General features: G+C 44.9%; 1 protein-coding gene across 1 annotated transcript in view; it reads right to left on the minus strand.

Annotated features, from left to right (window-relative positions):
- SFRP5 (secreted frizzled related protein 5) overlaps positions 1-18061 on the minus strand; it is a 106895-nt gene that overhangs the window by 30919 nt on the left and 57915 nt on the right. The gene's annotated exons all lie outside the window — the stretch shown is intronic.

The raw sequence follows: 18061 nt of genomic DNA on the forward strand, positions 1-18061 counted from the left end.
CTGGGGTCGGCCATGAGGTCGGCGATCTTCTGAATCTGGTATCGGAATTCCAATACCGAGTTCCGATATGTTTGCGATATCGGGAATCGGTATCGGAATCCATATTTAAGTGTAAAATAAAGAATCAAAATAAAAAATATTGCTATATTCACCTCTCCGACGCAGCCTGGACCTTACCGATGTAACCGGCAGCTTCCGTTCCTAAGAATGAGCGCTTGAAAGACCTTAGATGACGTCGCGGCCTGTGATTGGTCGCGTTGCAGTCACGTGACCGCTCCGCGACCAATCACAGGCTGCGACGTCATCTAAGGACTTTCAAGCGCTCATTCTTATGAACGGAGGCTGGCAGTTACAACCAGGGCGCGTCAGAGGGTGAGTATATCAATATTTTTTATTTTGATTCTTTATTGTACACATTACTATGGATCCCAGGGCCTGAAGGAGAGTTTCCTCTCCTTCAGACCCTGGGAACCATAGTATCCCATTGCACTGCATTGGGTTTCGTGTTTCGGCCGACCCCGACCCCGACTTTTTTATAGGATCGGCTGATTTCATTCGACCCGACTTTTGAGAAAGTCGGGTTTCGTGAAACCCGACCCGATCCTATAAAAATAAAAGTCGCTCAACCCTATTTGCGACCATCAGCGGTGTTTTACAGAGGAAATGTTGGTGCATTGCTCCAGACAGTGCTGAGCCCTATTCTACAACTATTCTAAGCCAGCACATGGTAGAAACCACTCAACTACTCAAATAAGAAATGACAGTCCATCATCACTTTACAACATGAAGGTCAGGTCACGAAAACCATTAATCACTATGATGAAACTCTCTTTTCACGAAGACAAGGAAGATCAATAATGTTAATGACCTCTGCTGCAGAGGATAAGTTCATCATAGTTACCAGCTTCAAAAAATGCAAATTGACAACACCTTAGATAACAAATGAGAAACAGACATCAAGTAGCAGATACATATCAACATCACCTTGTTTGGGGCCAAGCAGCACCAGGACTGGACATTAGATTAGTGCAAATCCGTACTGTGGTCAAATGTGCCAAAATTAGAGATTTTTGGTGCAAACTGCTGTGTTTTTGTGGAAATCAGAAAAGGTGAGCAGATAGTTGCTACATATCTTGTGTCAAATGGGAAGCATGGAGAGTGAGATGTGATGGTAGGGAATATACTGCAGGGGATACTGTTGGTGATTTATTACAAATGTGCAAGGAACACTTACCCTGTAGGACTACCACAAAGATCTGGAGTGACCACCATCCAACATTTGTGAGGCAACAGAACAGTGACCCATAATACCTCCAGGCTATGAAGGGCTTTGTGACCAAGCAAGAGAGGGATGGAGGCTGCCTCAGATTACATGACCTTGACAATCACTCCTCATCAACCCAATTGAGATTGTTTGGGATGAGTTGTGAAGGCAAAGCAGCCAACAAGTTCTCAGCAACTGTGGGAGCTTCTTCAAGACTCTTGGAAGCCATTCCAGGTGACAACCTAATGAAGTTCTTGGAGAGAATGACAAGGAGGTGTAAGCTGCTGTCATCAGAGTTATAGGGGGATACTTTGAGGAATCTAAGGTGTAACCCATAATGCAATCACACTTGTTTCTTTATTTCTTGTTTTCCTATCGGTCCCTTCATGATTTTGCTGCCTTCAGTCTCAATCTATAGTGTGCACATTCGAATAAGAAGAAGGAAAGCCGTAGCGTGGTGTGTCCAAACTTTTAACCGGTATTGTACGACAGAAGAATACTATATATTATATTTTAATTCCCATCTTTGGACAATGCTACCATTTTTTACCTAGTTTTTATCTCTCTTCCACGTTGTTTTTCACTGGACAGGTCTGAACAATACTGTGTCATCAGCAGAGCAAAAAAGCCGTCATTTTGGTTGACATATTTCCAAGACCCTGGTGATCAATTAGCTAATTCCTGCCAAGTTGAGAGATGGATTTCTCTGCTTCACGCTCTATGGTAACTATCTTCTGGTGATGGCGCAATGACAAGTCTTTCTTTCGGAAGGTTAAATAATGAGGTGTCCAGAGCTAATGATGAACAGTGCAATGAAAAGATATATTTATTACCATCCACTCATTATACAATACCCCCACCCCCGCAACCTTCTTTTCAACTAGATCCATTTTTCCTCACTTTCCTGCCAAGAAGTCAACCGGCCTCCCGAACTGTTTTCCTTCACGTTGCTCTTTGAGATTTATGAAGTAACACAATTTGGGAAGACAGATGCAGAGGGTGAATGAGAGAAGGAGACAAGTCAGTAAACCCTGACAACTCCTTTATTTATATTGTGTTAATGGATTTTAATTAAAGCCTATCCCTATTCAGACTATGCACCAGTGATTTGTGATCTGGAGAAGGGGGGTTGTGCAATGCGTGAGCCTCAGCTGTTGTATGAAAGCAAGCTACGCGCTTCACCTAATGAAGGCAATTACGGGGAACGATAGAGTGGAACCATTGCTTTGATTTGTGAACAGTAACACAAGCAGAAAAATGAAACGGATACTTAGGATTTCCTCAAAGGTTCATGCGTAGGACCAAGTTACAGCCACAGAGCTGTCATACTGCGCCCATAGAAGCCTATCGATTCATACTCCTAATATAGTGAACATACAAATGTGGTCTTCCTTACTTTTTCTCTTGGTGCGTGTGATATGACAAGATTAGAAAAAAAACATGGTTTCAAGTTACTCCGTCAGGAGATGTTTATGATATATATGTGTCTCTGTGATGAGAATTACAGCCTGGTGAGGATTTTTCTAGCATGCCTTAATATTGCATTAAATTTGTAGTCGTTAATGAAATTTGTGGAAAGTTAGTGGAGGATACTCCTGAAAAAGAACGACCGGTCCCTATGTAAAAGATCTAAATGGCGTCATCATCGTGGCACCAAGTTTTTGACACCATGGACAGAAGAGCTTTTCCCTTCATGTGATTTCCATGATCATCAAACTAATTCCCTTTCCTTTCATACGTGTGTATGAAGATGTTATTTAGGCACCATATGATGTCCACAAGATGCTTTCCCAGAAGGATTTTGGCTTACTCACGTACATTTTGTCAAACTGCAGTCTGGCTTTTGATGTCTCTGTGTTAGCAGTGGTGTTCTCCTGGGTTTCCTGCCATAGCTTTTCATTTCATTCAAATGTGGAAGGATAGTTCGCACTGACAGTGATGCACCTGAGTCTGAAACACAGCTTGATTTCTTTGGAACTTGATTGGGGCTGGTTATACACCATCCTAACTATCCTGCATTGCAACCTTTCATCAATTTTACTCTGCCAGGGAGATTAGCTACAGTGCCATAGGTTTTAAACTTCTTGATTATGTTGCACACCATGGACAAAGGAACATCAAGATCATTGAGATTACTGATATTTTTCAGCAATTTTGGTTCTCAAGTCCTCAGACAGTTTTTTTTTCTCCTCTTTCTGTTCTCCATGCTTAATGTGGCACACACAGAAACACAATGCAAAGATTGAATCAACTTTTCTCCTTTTTATCGGATTTCAGGTGTGATTTTCATATTGCCCACACCTGTTACTTGCCACAGATGAGTTTGCACAAGCATCATATGCTTGAAACAAAGTTATTTACCCACAATTATAGAAAGATGCTAACAATTTTGTGTGAAATCATGTCCAATTTGCCCTTTTTTCAATTTTTTGTGTTCCAGTACACACAACAGAAATAAACATGGGTCAAAGCATGTGTAATTGCAATTATTTTCTTGGAGAAATACTTCATTTTTTGTAACAATTTCAAGAGTACCAACACTTTTGGCCATGTCTGTGTATGGGGTGTATAGTATATATAGTGGTATGTGGACACTGTATGGCAGTATCAATTAGAAGTTTCATGGTGGTATTATATGGGGTATATAGTATATGTAGTGTTATGTAGACACTGTTTGGGGGCATTATATATGCATTATGTGGTGGTATTTGGTGGGCTGTATATGTAGCTTGATGTGGACACTATATCGAGGCATTATATGTGCTGTATACAGTAAGTAGCATTATGTGGAAACTGTATAGAGTCATTATTTAGACAATATATTGTGGTATTATGTGGGCTTAATATGTTGTACTATGATGGCACTGTATGGAGGTGTTATGTTGGCTATATATGTAGCATTTTGTAGACACTGTATGAAGATGTTATTTAGCTGTTGTATGTTGGTATAACGTGGGCTGTATATGTAGTGTTATGTGAGGACTTCATGGAGATATTTAGTTATTATATAATTGAATTAAAAAGGCTGTAAATGTAGTGAAATGTGGTACTATGTTGGCATTGTATGGAGGTATTATTTAGCCATTATTATTATTATTATATTTTATTGTTATAGCGCCATTTATTCCATGGCGCTTTACATGTGAGGAGGGGTATACATAATAAAAACAAGTACAATAATCTTAAACAATACAAGTCATAACTGGTACAGGAGGAGAGAGGACCCTGCCCGCGAAGGCTCACAATCTACAAGGGATGGGTGAGGATACAGTAGGTGAGGGTAGAGCTGGTCGTGCAGCGGTTTGGGTTAGTCGGTGGTTACTGCAGGCTGTAGGCTTGTCGGAAGAGGTGGGTCTTCAGGTTCTTTTTGAAGGTTTCGATGGTAGGCGAGAGTCTGATGTGTTGTGGTAGAGGGTTCCAGAGTAGGGGTGATGCGCGGGAGAAATCTTGTATACGATTGTGGGAAGAGGAGATAAGAGGGGAGTAGAGAAGGAGATCTTGTGAGGATCGGAGGTTGTGTGTAGGATAGTACCGGGAGACGAGGTCACAGATGTATGGAGGAGAAAGGTTGTGGATGGCTTTGTACGTCATGGTTAGGGGTTTGAACTGAAGTCTCTGGGTATATGGGCACAAAGGGGCATTATTATTGTATAAAGCTGAAAAGGGGAACATTGCAAAAAGAACATGACTTCTGCACGGGGAGTAAAGGAGAAACTATTACTGTGTGGAGGTACAAGGAGGAGGTACAAGGGTGCACTTTTAAGTTTTAAGCTATGGAAAAAACAAACTGGTGTATTGCTGTGGGGGTGTAATTAATACTATGTAAGACTGTAGGGAGTTTACATAGAGGTGGGTAAAAGTGATGAGGATACCAGAAAAGTGACGATCCAAACATTTATGCATTTTGAAGACATAGATGGAAAAAGTCATCATGGAGGTCTGGGCCATATGGAGAACAAGAAGTGAAATGAATGACTATGATCAAAGAGAACATTACTGGATTTATCTTTATTACCGAATAACTTTATGTATGTACATAAATCACTTATTAGGAATTGCTCTGCACTTTCATAAACTGTTGTGGTCAACGAAAGTACAATGTTGCCTTCTAGACTCGACCCCCGGGACCCGTTATTTCGCTTACACTACGTACACAAACGCTCGCTGTTCATAAATGTATGAGGTTGTTCTACATCGCAAGAAACAAAGCAAATTATAACTGTTTGATCCTTCGTTGCCAAAATGTCATAATGAACCGAGCCTGATAACTCCATCTCCTTTATACCAAATACATTATCGGCCATATTAATCAGAGACAGCGATCGCCCGCAGCATTTCACAATACATAAACAAATCGCAAAATGAAAACCAAAACCGTCCTGGAATAAAAATTCTGTATATTTGCTTTAGATTTTCGGATAGTGGTCTTTGGAGAGGATGTGAGACTGATTAAATAAATAGGAGATTTCTCTATCAGAAGAATTATGGAGCAATTAAAAGAAAACAACAAACATATTTCCAAAGCAAGAACTACCTAAAGACTGAAAGTTTAACCCTAGGTGAAAATAAAGTAAAACTCCGTCTGAAAACTCCATGGTCAGCATTGGGTAAGGCTGAAAAGGTAAGTATGTAGACTTTTGCAACCAATTTGCCAGTGATTCTTGATAACCAGTGAGGGGAAAATTGGAAAGTAGCAACACACGAGTCACTCTAAAGTTTTTTTTTCTATGACCTGGCACGACTAACTACAGTATAAAAGATGTAACCTTGGATAACGCTGGAGTGGTGCTTTAATACAGTACTGTTTATAGAGTCAGAGTCCAGCGGGCGGACCTACTTAGATTGACTGTCAATAAGACCGCCTACTGGACTCATAAACATAGAAACACCAGGGATTTAAGGGAATACATTTAAAGTTCTGCTAAAAAAAATTCTAAAATAAACTATATATCAATCTGCTCAGCTCCTCCGGCTCTATAAAATAATACCTGTGGATAGGATAAAGTCAGGTGTTTCATTTAACCCCTTTCTGACATTGGACGTACTATTCCGTCGAGGTGGGGTGGGCCCGTATGACCACCAACGGGATAGTACGTCCAGCGCGCTCGGCAGCGCTCACGGGGGGAGCGCGGCCGATCGCGGCCGGGTGTCAGCTGACTATCTATGTGCCACGGACCGCCCCCGGCACATTAACCCCCAGCACACCGCAATCAAACATGATCGCGGTGTGCCAGCGGTACAGGGAAGCATCGCGCAGGGAGGGGGCTCCCTGCGTGCTTCCCTGAGACCCCCGGAGCAACGCGATGTGATCGCGTTGCTCCGAGGGTCTCTTACCACCTCTCCTTGCAGTCCCCGGATCCAAAATGGCCGCGGCATCCGGGTCCTGCAGGGAGGGAGGTGGCTTACCGAGTGCCTGCTTAGAGCAAGCGCTTGGTAAGCCTGCAGCACTGTAAGTCAGATCGCCGATCTGACAGAGTGCTGTGCAAACTGTCAGATCACCAATCTGTGATATCCCCCCCTGGGACAAAGTAAAAATGTTAAAAAAAAAATTTCCACATGTGTAAAAAAAAAAATTCCTAAATAAAGAAAAAAATATATATATTATTCTATATTATTCCCATAAATATATTTCTTTATCTAAATAATAAAAACAATAAAAGTACACATACTTAGTATCGCCGCGTGCGTAACGACCCAACCTATAAAACAGTCCCACTAGTTAACTCCTTCAGTGAACACCGTAGGAAAAAAAAAACGAGGCAAAAAACAACGCTTTATTATCATACTGCGGAACAAAAAGTGGAATAACACGCAATCAAAAAGATAGATCTAAATAACCATGGTACCGCTGAAAACGTCATCTTGTTCCGCAAAAAACGAGCCACCATTCAGCATCATCAAAGAAAAAATAAAAAAGTTATAGTCCTCAGAATAAAGCGATGCCAAAATAATTATTTATTCTATAAAATAGTTTTTATCATATAAAAGCGCCAAAACATAAAAAAAGATATAAATGAGGTATCGCTGTAATCGTACTGACCCGAAGAATAAAACTGCTTTATCAATTTTACCAAATGTGGAATGGTATAAACGCCTCCCCCAAAAGAAATTCATGAATAGCTTTTTTTTTGTGATTCTGCCTCACAAAAATCGGAATAAAAAGCGATCAAAAACTGTCACGTGTCCGAAAATGTTACCAATAAAAACGACAACTCGTCCCGCAAAAAACAAGACCTCACATGACTCTGTGGACCAAAATATGGAAAAATTATAGGTCTCAAAATGTGGAGACGCAAAAACTTTTTTGCTATAAAAAGCGTCTTTTAGTGTGTGACGGCTGCCAATTATAAAAATCTGCTATAAAAAATGCTATAAAAGTAAATCAAACCCCCCTTCATCACCCGCTTAGTTATGGAAAAGTAATAAAATAAAAAAAATGTATTTATTTCCATTTTCCCATTAGGGCTAGGGCTAAGGTTAGGGCTAGGGTTAGGGCTATGGTTAGGGTTGGAGCTAAATTTAGGGTTGGGGCTAAAGTTAGGGTTGGGGCTAAAGTTAGGGTTAGGATTACATCTACGGTTGGGATTAGGGTTGGGATTAGAGTTAGGGGTGTGTCAGGGTTAGGGATGTGGTTAGGGTTACCATTGGGATTAGGGTTAGGGGTGTGTTTGGATTAGGGTTTCAGTTAGAATTGGGGAGTTTCCACTGTTTAGGCACATCAGGGGCTCTCCAAACGCGACATGGCATCCGATCTCAATTCCAGCCAATTCTGCATTGAAAAAGTAAAACAGTTCTCCTTCCCTTCTGAGCTTTCCCGTGCGCCCAAACAGGGGTTTACCCCAACATATGGGGCATCAGCGTACTCGGAACAAATTGGACAACAACTTTTGGGATCCAAGTTCTCTTGTTACCCTTGGGAAAATAAAAATTTGGGGGGCTAAAAATCATTTTTGTGGGAAAAAAAAGGATTTTTTATTTTCACGGCTCAGCGTTGTAAACTGTAGTGAAACACTTGGGGGTTCAAAGTTCTCAAAACACATCTAGATAAGTTCCTCGGGAGGTCTAGTTTCCAATATGGGGTCGCTTTTGGGGGTTTCTACTGTTTGGGTACATCAGGGGCTCTGCAAATGCAACGTGACGCCTGCAGACCAATCCATCTAAGTCTGCATTCCAAATTACGCTCCTTCCCTTCCGAGCTCTGCCATGCGCCCAAACAGTGGCTCCCCCCCACATATGGGGTATCAGCATACTCAGGACAAATTGGACAACAACTCTTGTTGTCCAATTTATCCTGTTACTCTTGTGAAAATACAAAACTGGGGGCTAAAATATCATTTTTGTGGAAAAAAATATGTTTTATTTTCACGGCTCTGCGTTATAAACTGTAGTGAAACACTTGGAGGTTCAAAGTTCTCACAACACATCTAGATAAGTTCCTTGGGAGGTCTAGTTTCCAATATGGGGTCACTTGTGGGGGGTTTCTACTGTTTGGGTACATCAGGGGCTCTGCAAATGCAACGTGACGCCTGCAAACCAATCCATCTAAGTCTGCATTCCAAATGGCGCTCCTTCCCTCCCGTGCTCTGCCATGCGCCCAAACAGTGGTTCCCCCCGACATATGGGGTATCAGCATACTCAGGACAAATTGGACAACAACTTTTGGGGTCCAATTTATCCTGTTACCCTTGTGGAAATACAAAACTGGGGGCTAAAAAATCATTTTTGTGAAAAAAAAAAGAATTTTTATTTTCACGGCTCTGCGTTATAAACTGTAGTGAAACACTTGGGGGATCAAAGCTCTCAAAACACATCTAGATAAGTTCCTTAGGGGGTCTACTTTCCAAAATGGTGTCACTTGTGGGGGGGTTTAATGTTTAGGCACATCAGGGGCTCTCCAAGCGCGACATGGTGTCCCATCTCAATTCCAGTCAATTTTGCATTGAAAAGTCAAACGGCGCTCCTTCCCTTCCGAGCTCTGCCATGCGCCCAAACAGTCGCTTACCCCCACATATCGGGTATAAGCATACTCAGGACAAATTGCACAATAACTTTTGGGTCCAATTTCTTCTCTTACCCTTGGGAAAATAAAAAATTGGGGGCGAAAAGATCATTTTTGTGAAAAAATATGATTTTTTATTTTTATGGCTCTGCATTATAAACTTCTGTGAAGCACTTGGTGGGTCAAAGTGCTCACCACACATCTAGATAAGTTTCTTAAGGGGTCTACTTTCCAAAATGGTGTCACTTGTGGGGGGTTTCAATGTTTAGGCACATCAGGGGCTCTCCAAACGCAACATGGCGTCCCATCTTAATTCCAGTCAATTTTGCATTGAAAAGTCAAATGGCGCTCCTTCCCTTCCGAGCTCTGCTATGCGCCCAAACAGTGGTTTACCCCCACATATGGGGTATCAGCGTTCTCAGGACAAATTGTACAACAACTTTTGGGGTCCATTTTCTCCTGTTACCCTTGGTAAAATAAAACAAATTAGAGCTGAAATAAATTTTGTGTAAAAAAAAGTTAAATGTTAATTTTTATTTAAACATTCCAAAAATTCCTGTGAAACACCTGAAGGGTTAATACACTTTTTGAGTGTGGTTTTGAGCATCTTGAGGGGTGCAGTTTTTAGAATGGTGTCACACTTGGGTATTTTCTATCATATAGACCCCTCAAAATGACTTCAAATGAGATGTGGTCCCTAAAAAAAAAATGGTGTTGAAAAAATGAGAAATTGCTGGTCAACTTTTAACCCTTATAACTCCCTAACAAAAAAAAATTTTGGTTCCTAAATTGTGCTGATGTAAAGTAGACATGTGGGAAATGTTACTTATTAAGTATTTTGTGTGACATATCTCTGTGATTTAAGAGCATAAAAATTCAAAGTTGGAAAATTGTGAAATTTTCTAAATTTTTGCCAAATTTCAATTTTTTTCACAAATAAATGTTAGTTATATCGAATAAATTTTACCACTATCATGAAGTACAATATGTCACCAGAAAGCAATGTCAGAATCGCCAAGATCCGTTGAAGCGTTCCAGAGTTATAACCTCATAAAGGGACAGTGGTAAGAATTGTAAAAATTGGCCCGGTCATTAACGTGCAAACCACCCTTGGGGGTAAAGGGGTTAAAAGGAATCTGTCACTAGATTTTTGCCAATTCAACTGAGAGCAGCATAAATGAGGAGAAGAGACCCTGATTCCAGTGACATTTCATTTAGTTTACTGGGTGCAGCAGTTGTGATACAATCAAGAGTTTTTAGATGTACCCCATAGCAGAGCTGAGAAAGGTAACCCCGCCCACACCCCTGATTGGCTGCTTTCTGTGTACATCGATACTAAGCTACTAATCAGTGTCGGGGCGGAGTTGGACCAGGAGGCACATGAGCTGTAGTCCTGAAGTGATTATCTCCTGCTGATAAAACACTCATTGTATTGGAACAATAGCTCACAGCCTAATAAGTGACACATTTCTGAAATCAGTGTCTCAGTCCCTACCTCATGCTGCCCTTGGATTATTAAACACTAACCTGCTGACAGATTCCCTTTAAGCTTAACAAAGAAAATAGAGTAAGTTTATAAACCCTTTCCTCATAGTGACCACAGGAAGGTAGGATTTTGTCATAATGGGATTTAATCTATTCCTGTTCATCTGGACGTGACAGGGGTCAATGATGTTGTGTACAGATACCTGCCAAATCAGCAAGTATTATGTGGCCAGTGATGTCACGTCTATGGCTACCTGTGAGCAGGTATCATGCACTTGCCTGATTCTAATCAACAGGACAGGTGAGCGACTCCTGACAATCATGCACATGACCTTGCAGGTATCAGTGGACATGACGTCACTGACCACGCTTATATTAAACTGGTATCTGCACCAAAAGCAGTTTTAAATTTGGATACGAGCGACACTCTCAGTAGTACATGACCAGTTGTGAATGGTGGATCCTGTGTTATTTACTGTATAGAGAGATAATATCAGTCGTTGTACAGGAGGAGGAGGTGAGCTGTGACATCACCTATTGTGAATGGTGGATCCTGTGTTATCTATTGTATATAGAGGTGTTATCAGTCACTGTACAGGAGGAGGTGAGCTGTGACATCTCCTATTGTGAATGGTGGATTCTGTGTTATCTACTGTATATAGAGGTGTTATCAGTCATTGTACAGGAGGAGGAGGTGAGCTGTGACATCACCTATTGTGAATGGTGGATCCTGTGTTATCTACTGTATATAGAGGTGTTATCAGTCACTGTACAGGAGGAGGTGAGCTGTGACATCACCTATTGTGAATGGTGGATACTGTGTTATCTACTGTATATAGAGGTGTTATCAGTCATTGTACAGGAGGAGGAGGTGAGCTGTGAAATCACCTATTGTGAATGGTGGATCCTGTGTTATCTACTGTATATAGAGGTGTTATCAGTCATTGTACAGGAGGAGGAGGTGAGCTGTGACATCACCTATTGTGAATGGTGGCTCCTGTGTTATCTACTGTATATAGAGGTGTTATCAGTCACTGTACAGGAGGAGGTGAGCTGTGACATCACCTATTGTGAATGGTGGATACTGTGTTATCTATTGTATATAGAGGTGTTATCAGTCATTGTACAGGAGGAGGAGGTGAGCTGTGACATCACCTATTGTGAATGGTGGCTCCTGTGTTATCTACTGTATATAGAGGTGTTATCAGTCATTGTACAGGAGGAGGAGGTGAGCTGTGACATCACCTATTGTGAATGGTGGATCCTGTGTTATCTACTGTATATAGAGGTGTTATCAGTCATTGTACAGGAGGAGGAGGTGAGCTGTGACATCACCTATTGTGAATGGTGGATCCTGTGTTATCTCCTGTATATAGAGGTGTTATCAGTCATTGTACAGGAGGAGGAGGTGAGCTGTGATATCACCTATTGTGAATGGTGGATCCTGTGTTATCTCCTGTATATAGAGGTGTTATCAGTCATTGTACAGGAGGAGGAGGTGAGCTGTGACATCACCTATTGTGAATGGTGGATCCTGTGTTATCTACTGTATGTAGAGGTGTTATCGGTCATTGTACAGGAGGAGGAGAAGGTGAGCTGTGATATCACCTATTGTGAATGGTGGATCCTGTGTTATCTCCTGTATATAGAGGTGTTATCAGTCATTGTACAGGAGGAGGAGGTGAGCTGTGACATCACCTATTGTGAATGGTGGATCCTGTGTTATTTACTGTATATAGAGGTGTTATCAGTCATTGTACAGGAGGTGAGCTGTGACATCACCTATTGTGAATGGTGGATCCTGTGTTATTTACTGTATATAGAGTGGTTATCAATTATTGCAATCCTGCCTGTGATCATAAAGAGATTGCTTAAATCTCATTCATGCACAGAACAGGAGGTGTGAAAATTGCAAGGTTTTTTTTTCTTTTTTTCTAATGTCACATTCTCTTTAGTCATATCTGTATTGCACCTCTGAAATCTTCTCTAGAACACTACTGTAGAGTTATTAACAGTCTACCCAAAACCTATCGCCAGGCTGAGCATGATCTTAATCGATCACCTTATGCCGTTTCATACTGCTCGATCCCTCTCTCATTCTTTACACTGCAGCTCAGCTAGATAATATTAAAAAAAAAAAGTAACAGATCTTAACAAGGTAAAATAAAATGTACCCAATGTCTGATCAGTGGCTTAGGCGGAAGTCCTGTTTCTCCTCTATGCTTTATACTGCAGCTTTGCTTGTTCTGCATTTCTATTATTATTATTGATAGATCATATTATTCTAATTGGCCTCTAATAATAATAATAATAATTTTTTTTTATATAGCGCCAACATATTCCGCAGCCAGTGGCGTAACTACAAAGTTATGGGCCCCGGTGCGAACTTCCAAACGGCCCCCCCCCCCCGCCATAAAATTCAATGTAACCCCCATAGAATACAATGCAGCCCCCCTCATAGTATAATGCAGCCCCTCCATACAGGAGCAGTGAGAAAGACACGAGCAAATGGTGACGAGGGGGCAGGGGAGAGGGCACAAGGGGGCAAGGAAGACAGGCACAAGGGGACACATGGGGGCTAGGAGGCAGGGGAGAAGGTTACAAGGGGACTAGTGGGCAAGGGAGACTGACACAAGGGGACAATGGAGACTGACACAAGGGGCACACGGGGACAAGTGGGCAAGGGAGACTGACACAAAGGGCACACGGGGACTAGTGGACAAGGGAGACTGGCACATGGGGACACAGGGACTAGTGGGCAAGGGAGACTGACATACGGGGAATAGTGGGCAAGAGAGACTGATACAAGGGGACTAGTGGGCAATGGAGACTGACACAAGGGGACACACGGAGACAAGGGACAAGCACAAGGGGACAAGGGAGACAGGCACAAGGGGACACACAGGGACTAGTGGGCAAGAGACTGACACAAGGGGACAAGGGATACAAGCACAAGGGGACACACAGGGACAAGTGGGAAAGGGAGACTGACACACAGGGACTAGTGGGCAAAGGAGACTGGCACAAGGGGACAAAGACTGACACAAGCACAAGGGGACATAGGAGACAGGCACATGGGGACACACAGGGACTAATGGGCAAGGGAGACTGGCACATGGGGACACAAGCATAAGGGAGACAGGCTCAAGGGGACACACGGCCCCGTGACCTGCCAGAGCCGCTTGCAGCTGCGATCGTGGTAGTTACGCCGCTGCCTCACACGCACACATACTACAGATATCACACACATACTACAGATATCACACACACACATCATACTACAGATATCACACACACACATCAGTTATCACACACACACTACAGATATCACACACACACACACACACTACAGATATCACACACACACACTACAGATATCACACACACACATCATATTACAGATATCACACACATACTAGTTATCACACACACACTACAGATATCACACACACACAGACATACTACAGATATCACACACACACACTACAGATATCACACACATACACACACACACATCATACTACAGTTATCACACACACACACTACAGATATCACACACACACACACCAGAGATACCAGCTCATATACACAACTCACAATCTCCTCTCTGGTACCGGGGTGGCTGATGTAAACCGGCTGCAGCTCCTCAGCTTCTCCTGACTAAAGCGGCTCTGTCCCGCACCTCCCCCCTGCTCTCGCCTTCTGTCCCGGGGTTATTTTGGCTTTCTCTTAAATACGATCTCATTCAGACATACATGAGATGTATGAGGGGGGAAAAATACAGACTGAGAAGCTGTCTCATCGTGATGACTGGAGCTGCTTCCTGTCTCTCACGTGCCCCGGCTGCCCCCTTCCCCTAGATAAGCCTCGGACTGTTGCCGTGCAGGAGGAATCTCCTGCACTGCAACATGGTGTTGGGTGCCAGCACAGCCCACACAGTGGTCTATCCAGCACAGCCCGCACAGTGGTCTATCCAGCACAGTGGTCTATCCAGCACAGCCCGCACAGTGGTCTATCCAGCACAGCCCGCACAGTGATCTAACCAGCACAGCCCGCACAGTGGTCTATCCAGCACAGCCCGCACAGTGGTCTATCCAGCACAGCCCGCACAGTGGTCTATCCAGCACAGCCCGCACAGTGGTCTACCAGCACAGCCCGCACAGTGGTCTATCCAGCACAGCCCGCACAGTGGTCTATCCAGCACAGCCCGCACAGTGGTCCATCCAGCACAGCCCGCACAGTGGTCCATCCAGCACAGCCCGCACAGTGGTCCATCCAGCACAGCCCGCACAGTGGTCCATCCAGCACAGCCCGCACAGTGGTCCATCCAGCACAGCCCGCACAGTGGTCCATCCAGCACAGCCCGCACAGTGGTCCATCCAGCACAGCCCGCACAGTGGTCTATCCAGCACAGCCCGCACAGTGGTCTATCCAGCACAGCCCGCACAGTGGTATATCCAGCACAGCCCGCATCTCTCGCCCCCCGAGAATGCCCCCACAGTCCAGTAAAAAAAAAAAAAAACCCTCTCCTTACCTTTCCTCTTGCCAGCGTTGCTTCCTGCTCCGGTCTCAGGCTCGGCTGCAGTCTGCCTGGGACACAGCAGGTGCGCGATGATATGACGTCATTGCGCACCCGCAGTGTCAGAGGCAGAGCGGGGAATGATGGGAGAGGGAGCGTCTGTAGACGCTCTCTTCTCCGTCATTGCATTCAACTGTACCGGCGTTGAATGCGACGGCAGGGGGGGTGAGTCGGCGGCGGCGGAGGGAGGCGGATCGAGCGGCCCATGACTGGCACCAGCTCTTCTGGCATTTGCCAGAAGTGCCCGATGACCAGTCTGGCCCTGCTCTGACCTGCCGGCCCCTGACCTGCCGGGCCCGGTCGCAATGGCGACCGCTGCAACCGCGGTAGTTACACCCCTGTCCATACTGTACAATGGCCACACATAGTGCTCCATACTGTACAATGGCCACACATAATGCTCTATTACTGTACAATGGCCACACATGATGCTCCATACTGTACAATGGCCACACATAGTGCTCCATACTGTACAATGGCCACACATAGTGCTCTATACTGTACAATGGCCACACATGATGCTCCATACAGTATAATGGCCACACATAGTGCTCTATACTGTACAATGGCCACACATAGTGCTCTATACTGTACAATGGCCACACATGATGCTCCACATACTGTACAATGGCCACACATAGTGCTCCATACTGTACAATGGCCACACATAGTGCTCTATACTGTACAATGGCCACACATGATGCTCCATACAGTATAATGGCCACACATAGTGCTCTATACTGTACAATGGCCACACATAGTGCTCTATACTGTACAATGGCCACACATGATGCTCCATACTGTATAATGGCCACACATGATATTGCCTACAGTATAATGGCCACACATAGTTACTCCTACACACGCGGCTAAAGCTCCGTACACATTGCACATGCGGCTCCCCTCCGTACGCCTCGTACACACCCGGCTCCGCTCCGTACACCTTGCACACACGGCCCTGCTCCGTATACCTCGTACACACACGGCTACGCTCCGTACACCTTGTACACACACGGCTACGCTCCGTACACCTTGCACACACGGCTCCGCTCTGTACACCTCATACACATGCGGCTCCGGTCCGTACACATCGTACACACCCGGCTCCGCTCCGTATACCTCATACACACACTTCTCCGCTCCGTACACCTCATACACACCTAGATCCGCTCCGTACACCTCGTACACACACGGCTCCGCTCCGTACACCTCGTACACACACGGCTCCGCTCCGTACACCTTGCACACATGGCTCCGCTCCGTATACCTCATACACACACGGCTCCGCTCCATACACCTCATACACACTCCGCTCCGTACACCTCGTACACACCCAGCTCCGCTCCGTACACCTCGTACACACACGGCTCCGCTCACCTCGTACACACCCGGCTCCGCTCAGTACACCTCGTACACACACGGCTCCGCTCCGTACACCTCGTACACACCCGGCTCCGCTCCGTACACCTCGTACACACCCGGCTCCGCTCCGTATACCTCGTACACACCCGGCTCCGCTCCGTATACCTCGTACACACCCGGCTCCGCTCCGTATACCTCGTACACACCCGGCTCCGCTCCGTATACCTCATACACACACGGCTCCGCTCCATATACCTCATACACACACGGCTCCGCTCTGTACACCTCATACACACACGGCTCCGCTCTGTACACCTCATACACACCCGGCTCCGCTCTGTACACCTCATACACACACGGCCCCGCTCTGTACACCTCATACACACACGGCTCCGCTCTGTACACCTCATACACACTCGGCTCCGCTCCATACACCTCATACACACATGGCTCCGCTCTGTACACCTCATACACAGCTCCGCTCTGTACACTTAATACACACACGGCTCCGCTCCGTACACCTCATACACACCCAGGTCCGCCTTGTACACCTCATACACACACGGCTCCGCTCTGTACACCTCATACACACACTGCTCTGCTACATCCACACAAACCCTCCTGACCTCACACAAAAGCTTACCCTCCTGCAGCACGATGACAACCAGCACTGCACTACAGTCCTGCACTACACGGAAGCCCTTGATCATGTGACTCCGACTCCTCCCCTTCTGTGACCTCATCACAGGTCCTGTGCGCACAGAGCAGCTGAAGCCATAGTTGTGGTGTGCGGCTCTCTGTGGTGGAGGGGCTATGCTGCGGGACAAGTGCAGTCCCACCCGTGATCGCGCACGCACTGAGAGAGTGCACGCGCACCAGGGCCTGTAAAGAAGATTTATTTAAAGGGCCGGCGGCCCATTTTGTAGCTCAGAGTTCTTAGGGGCCCGCCCAGTCTGCTGGACTGGGCGGGCCCTTAAGCACTGCGGGCCCCGTCGCAATTGCGACCCCTGCGACCGCGGTAGTTACTCCCCTGTCCGCAGCGCTTTACAACTTATAGAGGGGACTTGTACAGACAATAGACATTACAGCATAACAGAAATCACAGTTCAAAACAGATACCAGGAGGAATGAGGGCCCTGCTGCTCGCAAGCTTACAACCTATGAGGAAAAGGGGAGACACGAGAGGTGGATGGTAACAATTGCTTTAGTTATTCGGACCAGCCATAGTGTAAGGCTCGGGTGTTCATGTAAAGCTGCATGAACCAGTTAACTGCCTAAGTATGTAGCAGTACAGACACAGAGGCTATTAACTGCATAAAGTGTATGAGAACATGATGCGAGGAACCTGATTATGGTTTGTTGCTTTTTTTTT

The sequence above is a fragment of the Ranitomeya variabilis genome, chromosome 4 (genome assembly GCF_051348905.1).
Source record: "Ranitomeya variabilis isolate aRanVar5 chromosome 4, aRanVar5.hap1, whole genome shotgun sequence".
Lineage (NCBI taxonomy): Eukaryota > Metazoa > Chordata > Amphibia > Anura > Dendrobatidae > Ranitomeya > Ranitomeya variabilis.